We start from the raw sequence: 8,411 nt of genomic DNA on the forward strand, positions 1-8,411 counted from the left end.
GGTTGGCCAAGATCAAAACGCATCCGAATTCGGAGCCCCATCCGTGCAGGTCACGCATGGGCCGAATAAGCCTCTGGATTCGGAGCGCCGTTCGTGGATATCATGATTGGCCAAGATAAAAAAGCCTCCGAATTCGGAGCCCCTTCCGTGCAGGTCACACGTGGGCTGACTACGCCTCCGGATTCGGAGCGCCATTCGTGGATATCACGATTGGCCAAGATAAAAATGGCTTCGAATTCGTAGCCCCATCCGTGCCGGTCACGCATGGGCCGAATAAGCCTATGGATTCGGAGTACCGTTAGTGGATATCACGATTGCCCTTGATTAAAAAGCCTCCGTATTTGGAGCACCATCCATGCTAGTCACGTTGGGGCCGAATAAGCCTGCGGATTCGGAGCTCCCTTCGTTGTTGTCACAATTCGCCAAGATCAAAACGCCTCCGAATTCGGAGCACCATCCGTGCAGGTCATGCATGTGCCGAATAAGCCTCTGGATTTGGTGCGTCCTTCGTGGATATCACGATTGGCCAAGATCAAAAAGCCTACGAATTCGGAGACCCATCCGTGCAGGTCACACATGGGCCGAATAAGCCTACGAATTCAGAGCGCCATTCGTGGATATCCCGATTGGCCAAGATAAAAATGGCACTGAATTCGTAGCCCCGTCCGTGCAGTTCACGTAGGGGCCAATAGGCCTGCGGATTCGGATCGCCCTTCATGGACATCACGATTGGCCAAGATCAAAACACCTCCGAATTCAGAGCACCATCTCTGTAGGCCACTCATGAGCCGAATAAGTCTCCGGATTCGGAGACCCCTTCGTGGATATTACGATTGGCCAAGATCAAAAAGCCTATGAATTCGGAGCCCTATCCGTGCAAGTCACGTTTGGTATGAATAAAGACTCTGAATTTGGAGCGCCCTTCGTGGATATCACAATTGGCCAAGATAAAAAAGCCTCCGAATTCGGAACACCATCCGTGCAAGTCACGCATGGGGAGAATAAGCCTGCGGATTCGGAGAGCCCTTTGCGGATATCACGATTGCCAAGGTCAAAACGCCTTCGAATTCGGAGCACCATCCGTGCAGGTCACGCATGGGCCAAATAAGCCTCCGGATTCGGAGCGCCCTTCGTGGATATCACGATTGGCCAACATAAAAAGGCTCCGAATTTGTAGCCCCATCCATGCAAGTCACGCATGGGCCGAATAAGCCTCCGGATTCGGAGTGCCCTTCGTGGATATCATGATTGGCCAGGATAAAAAGGCCAACGAATATGGAGGCCCATCCGTGTAGGTCACGTTTGAGCAGAATAAAAACTCCAGATTCATAGCGCCCTTAGTGGATATCACGATTGGCCTTGATAAAAAACCCTCCGAATTCGGAGCACCATCCGTGCAGGTCACGTAGGGGCCGAATAAGCCTGCGGATACGGAGCTTCCTTCGTGGATATCACGGTTGGCCAAGATCAAAACGCCTCCGAATTCGGAGCCCCATCCGTGCAGGTCACGCACGGGCCGAATAAGCCTCTGGATTCGGAGCGCCCTTCGTGGATATCATGATTGGCCAAGAAAAACAAGCCTCCGAATTCGGAGCCCCATCCGTGCAGGTCACACATGGGCTGAATATGCCTCTGGATTCAGAGCGCCATTCGTGGATATCACGATTGGCCAAGATAAAAATGGCTTCTAATTCGTAGCCCCATCCGTGCCGGTTACGCATGGGCCGAAGAAGCCTATGGATTCAGAGCGCCCTTAGTAGATATCACGATTGACCTTGACAAAAAAGCCTCCGTATTCGGAGCACCATTCCTGCAGGTCACGTTGTGGCCGAATAACCCTGCGGATTCGGAGCTCCCTTCGTCGATGTCACGATTCGCCAAGATCAAAGCGCCGTCAAATTCGGAGCAACATCCGTGCGGGTCACGCATGTGTCGAATAAGCCTCTGGATTTGGTGCGCCCTTCGTGGATATCACGATTGGCCATGATCAAAAAGCCTACGAATTCGGAGCCCCATCCGTGTAGGTCACACATGGGCCGAATAAGCCTACGAATTCAGAGCGCCATTCGTGGATATCACGATTGGCCAAGATAAAAATGGCACCGAATTCGTAGCCTCATCCGTGCAGGTCATGCATTGGCCGAATAAGCCTCTGGATTCGGAGCGCCCTTCATGGATATCACGATTGGCGAAGATACAAAAGGCTCCGAATTCGTAGCCCCATCCGTGCAAGTCACGCATGGGCCTAATAAGTCTCCGGATTCGGAGTGCCCTTCGTGGATATCATGATTGGCCAGGATAAAAAGGCCAACGAATTTGGAGGACCATCCGTGTAGGTCACGTTTGAGCCGAATAAAAACCCCAGATTCAGAGCGCCCTTAGTGGATATCACGATTGGCCTTGATAAAAAACCCTCTGAATTCGGAGCACCATACGTGTAGGTCACGTAGGGGCCGAATAAGCCTGCGGATTCGGAGCTTCCTTCGTGGATATGATTGTTGGCCAGGATCAAAACGCCTCTGAATTCGGAGCCCCATCGGTGCAGGTCACGCATGGGCCGAATAACCCTCTGGATTCGGAGCGCCCTTCGTGGATATCATGATTGGCCAAGATAAAAAAGCCTTTGAATTCGGAGCCCCATCCGTGCAGGTCACACATGGGCCGAATACGCCTCCGGATTCAAAGTGCCATTCGCGGATATCACGATTGGCCAAGATAAAATTGGCTTCGAATTCGTAGCCCCATCCGTGCAGGTCACGCATGGGCCAAATAACCGTATGGATTCGGAGCACCCTTCGTGGATATCATGATTGGCCAAGATAAAAAAAGCCTACGAATTCGGAGGCCCATCCGTGCAGGTCTCATTTGAGCCGAATAAAGACTCCGGATTCTTAGCGCCCTTTGTGGATATCACAATTGGCCATGATCAAAAAGCCTTCGAATTCGGAGCTCCATCCGTGCAGGTCACGTAGTGGCCCAATAAGCCTGCGGATTCGGAGCGCCCTTCGTGGATATCACGATTGGCAATGATCAAAATGCCTCCGAATTTGGAGCCCCATCCGTGCAGGCCACGATTGGGCCGAATAGGCCTCCGGATTCGGAGCCCTCTTTTTGGATATTACGATTAGCCAAGATCAAAAAGCCTTCGAATTCGGAGTCCCATCCGTGCAGGTCACGTTTCGGCCGAATAAAGACTACGGATTCGGAGCGTTCTTCGTGGATATCACGATTGGCCAAGATAAAAAAGCCTCCGAATCGAAACACCATCCCTCCAAGTCACGCATGGGGCGAATAAGCTTGCGGATTCGGAGTTCCCTTCGTGGATATCACGATTAGCCAAGATAAAAAAGGCTCCGAATTTGTAGCCCCAACCGTGCAAGTCACGCATGGGCCGAATAAGCCTCCGGATTCGGAGTGCCCTTCGTGGATATCATGTTTGGCCAGGATAAATAGGCCAACGAATTCGGAGGCCCATCCGTGTAGGTCACGTTTGAGCCGAATAAAAACTCCGGATTCAGAGCGCCCTTAATGGATATCACAATTGGCCTTGATAAAAAAGCCTCCGAATTCGGAGCACCATCTGTGCAGGTCATGTAGGGGCCGATTAAGCCTGCGGATTCAGAGCTTCCTTCGTGGATATCATGGTTAGCCAAGATCAAAACGCCTCCGAATTCGGAGCCCCATCCGTGCAGGTCACGCATGGGCCGAATAAGCCTTTGGATTCGGAGTGTCCTTCGTGGATATCATGATTGGCCAAGATAAAAAAGCCTTAGAATTCATAGCTCCATCCGTGCCTGTCACGCATGGGCCGAATAACCATATGGATTCGGAGCGCGCTTCGTAGATATCATGATTGTCCAAGATAAAAAAGCCTACGAATTCGGGGGCCCATCCGTGCAGGTCACGTTTGAGCCGAATAAAGACTCCGGATTCGGAGCGCCCTTTGTGGATATCACGATTGGCCATGATAAAAAAGCCTTCGAATTCGGAGCTCCATCCGTGCAGGTGACGCAGTGGCCCAATAAGCCTGCGGATTCAAAGTCCCATCCGTATAGGCCACGATTGGGCCGAATAGGCCTCCGAATTCGGAGCCCCCATTTTGGATATTACGAATAGCCAAGATCAAAAAGCCTTCGAGTTCGGAGCCCCATCCGTGCAGGTCACGTTTGGGCCGAATAAAGACTACAGATTCGGAGCGTTCTTCGTGGATATCACTATTCGTGGATACCATCCCTGCAAGTCACGCATGGGGCTAATAAGCCTGCGGATTCGGAGTGCCCATCGTGGATATCACGATTGGCCAAGATAAAAAAGGCTCCGAATTCGTAGCCCCATCCGTGCAAGTCACGCATGGGTCGAATAAGCCTCCGGATTCGGAGTGCCCTTCGTGGATATCATGATTGGCCAGGGTAAAAAGGCCAACGAATTCGGAGGCCCATCCGTGTAGGTCACGTTTGAGCCGAATAAAAACTCCAGATTCAGAGCGCCCTTAGTGGATATCACGATTGGCCTTGATAAAACAGCCTTCGAATTTGGAGCACCATCCGTGCAGGTCACGTAGGGGCCGAATAAGCCTGCGGATTCGGAGCTTCCTTCGTGGATATCACGGTTGGCCAAGATCAAAACGCCTCCACATTCGAAGCCCCATCCGTGCAGGCCACGCATGGGCTGAATAAGCCTCTAGATTCGGAGCGCCCTTCTTGGATATCATGATTGGCCATGATAAAAAAGCCTCCGAATTCGGAGCCCCATTCGTGCAAGTCACACATAGGCTGAATTCGCCTCCGGATTCAGAGCGCCATTCGTGGATATCACGATTGGCCAAGATAAAAATGGCATCGAATTCATAGCCCCATCCATGCCGGTCACGCATGGGCCGAATAAGCCTTTGGATTCGAAGCGCCCTTTGTCGATATCATGATTGGCCAAGTTAAAAAAGCGTTCGAATTCGGAGGCCCATCCGTGCAAGTCACGTTTGAGCCGAATAAAGACTCTGGATTTGGAGCACCTTTGTGGATATCACGATTGGCCATGATCAAAAAGCCTCCGAATTCGGAGCTCCATCCATGCAGGTCAAGCCGGGGCTGAATAAGCCTACAGATTCAGAGTGCCCATCGTGGATATCACGATTGGCAACGATCAAAATGCCTCTGAATTCAGAGCCCCATCCGTGTAGGCCACAATTGGGCCGAATAGGCCTCCGAATTTGGAGCCCCCATTTTGGATATTACGATTAGCCAAGATCAAAAAGCCTTCGTGTTCGGAGCTCCATCTGTGCAGGTCACGTTTGGGCCGAATAAAGACTACGGATTCGGAGCGTTCTTCGTGGATATCACAATTGGCGACGAAGAAAAAGCCTCCGAATTCTGAACACCATCCCTGCAAGTCACGCATGGGGCGAATAAGCCTGCGGATTCGGAGTGCCCTTCGTGGATATCACAATGGGCCAAGATAAAAAAGGCTCCGAATTCGTACTCCCATCCGTGCAAGTCACGCATGGGCCGAATAGGCCTCCGGATTCGGAGTGCCCTTCGTGGATATCATGATTGGCCAGGATAAAAAGGCCAATGAATTCGGAGGCCCATCCGTGTAGGTCACGTTTGAGCCGAATAAAAACTCCAGATTCGGAGCGCCCTTAGTGGATATCACGATTGGCCTTGATAAAACTACCTTCGAATTCGGAGCACCATCCGTGCAGGTCACGTAGGGGCCAAATAAGCCTGCGGATTCAGAGCTTCCTTCATGGATATCACGGTTGGCCAAGATCAAAATGCCTCCAAATTCGGAGCCCCATCCGTGCAGGTCACGCATGGGCCGAATAAGCCTCTGGATTCGGAGCGCCCTTCGTGGAAATCATGATTGGCCAAGATAAAAAAGCCTCCGAATTCGGAGCCCCATCCGTGCAAGTCACACATGGGCTGAATACGCCTCCGGATTCAGAGCGCCATTCGTGGATATCACGATTGGCCAAGATAAAAATGGCTTTGAATTCATTGCCCCATCCGTGCCGGTCACGCATGGGCTGAATAAGCCTATGGATTCGGAGCGCCCTTCGTCGATATCATGATTGGCCAAGTTAAAAAAGCCTTCGAATTCAAAGGCCCATCTGTGCAAGTCACATTTGAGCCGAATAAAGACTCCGAATTCGGAGCGCCCTTTGTGGATATCATGATTGGCCATGATCAAAAAGCTTCCGAATTCGGAGCACCATCCATGCAGGTCACGCAGGGCCTGAATAAGCCAGCGGATTCGGAGCGGCCTTCGTGGATATCACGATTCGCCAAGATCAAAACGCCTCTGAATTTAGAGCCCCATCCGTATAGGCCACGCATGGGCCGCATAGGCCTCCAAATTCGGAGCCCCGTTTCTGGATATTACGATTAGCGAAGATCAAAATGCCTTCGAATTCAGAGCCCCATCCGTGTAGGTCACGTTTGGGCCGAATAAAGACTCCGGATTCGGAGCATTCTTCATGGATTTCGCGATTGGCCAAGATGAAAAAACCTCCAAATTCGAAACACCATCCATGCAAGTCACGCATGGAGCGAATATGCCTGTAGATTCGGAGTGCCCTTTGTGGATATCACGATTGGCCAGGATCAAAACGCCTCCAAATTTGGAGCACCATCCGTGCTTGTCACGCATGGGCCAAATAAGCCTCCAGATTCGGAGCGCCCTTCGTGGATATCAAGATTGGCCAAGATAAAAAACGCTCCGAATTCGTAGCCCCATCCGTGCAAGTCATGCATGGGCCGAATAAGCCTCCGGATTCGGAGCGCCCTTCAAGGATATCATGATTGACCAGGATAAAATGGCCAACGAATTCAGAGGCCCATCTGTGTAGGTCACGTTTGAGCCGAATAAAAACTCCGGATTCAGAGCGCCCTTAGTGGATATCACGATTGACCTTGATAAAAAAGCCTCCGAATTAAGAGCACCATCCGTGCAGGTCACGTAAGGGCTGAATAAGCCTGCGGATTCGGAGCTCCGTTCGTGGATATCACAATTGGCCAAGATCAAAACGCCTCCGAATTTGAAGCCCCATCCGTGGAGGTCACGCATGGGCCGAATAAGCCACTGGATTCGGAGAGCCCTTAGTGGATATCACGATTGGCCAAGGTAAAAAAGCCTCCGAATTCGAAGCCCCATCTGTGCAAGTTACACCTGGGCCGAGTAAGCCTCCGGATTCAGAGCGCCATTCGTGGATATCATGATTGGCCCAGATAAAAATGGCTCTGAATTCGTAGCCCCATCTGTGCCGGTCACGCATGGGCCAAATAAGCCTACGGATTCGGAGCGCCCTTTGTGGATATGATGATTGCCCAAGATAAAAAAGCCTACGAATTGAGAGGCTCGTCTGTGCAGGACACATTTGTACCGAATAAAGACACTAGATTCAGAGTGCCCTTTGTGGATATCACAGTTGGCCATGATGAAAAGGCCTCTCAATTCGGAGCAACAACCGTGCAGATCACGCAGGGGCCGAATAAGCCTGCGGATTTGGAGCGCCCTTCGTGGATATCGAGATTAGCCAAGATCAAAACGCCTCTGAATTCGGACCCCACCCATGTAGGCCACACATGAGCCGAATAAGCCTCCGGATTCGGAGCGCCCTTCGTGGATATTAGGATTGGCCAAGATAAAATGCCTATAAATTCGGAGCCCCATCCGTGCAGGTAACGTTTGGGACGAATAAACACTTCGAATTCGGAGCGCCCTTCATGGATATCACGACTGGCCAAGATAAAAAAGCCTCCGAATTCGGAACACCATCCGGGCAAGTCACGCATGGGGCGAATAAGCCTGCCGATTCTGAGCGCTCTTCGTGGATATCACGATTGGGACAGATCAAAACGCCTCCAAATTCGGAGCACCATCCGCTCAGGTCACGCATGGGCCGAATATGCCTCCGGATTCGGAGCGCCCTTCATGGATATCATGATTTCCCAGGATAAAAAGGCTAACAAATTTGAAGGCCCATCCGTGTTGGTCACGTCAGAGCCGAATAAAAACTCCAGATTCAGAGCGCCCATTGTGGATATCACGATTGGCCTTGATAAAAAACCCTCCGAATTCGGAGCACCATCCGTGCAGGTCACGTAGGGGCCGAATAAGCCTACGGTTTCGAAGCTCCCTTCGTGGATATCACGATTGGCCAAGATCAAAACGCCACCGAATTCGGAGCCCCATCCGTGCAGGTCACGCATGGGCCGAATAAGCCTCTGGATTCGGAGCGCCCTTCGTGGATATCATTATTGGCCAAGATAAAAAAGCCTCCGAATTTGGAGCCCCATCCGTGCAGGTCACACATGGGCCGAATACGCCTCCGGATTCCAAGCGCCATTTGTGGATATCATGATTGGCCAAGATAAAATTGGCTTCGAATTCATAGCCCCATCTGTGCCGGTCAC

This window comes from Camellia sinensis, chromosome 5 (genome assembly GCF_055761805.1).
Source record: "Camellia sinensis isolate YWXY chromosome 5, ASM5576180v1, whole genome shotgun sequence".
Taxonomy (NCBI): domain Eukaryota; kingdom Viridiplantae; phylum Streptophyta; class Magnoliopsida; order Ericales; family Theaceae; genus Camellia; species Camellia sinensis.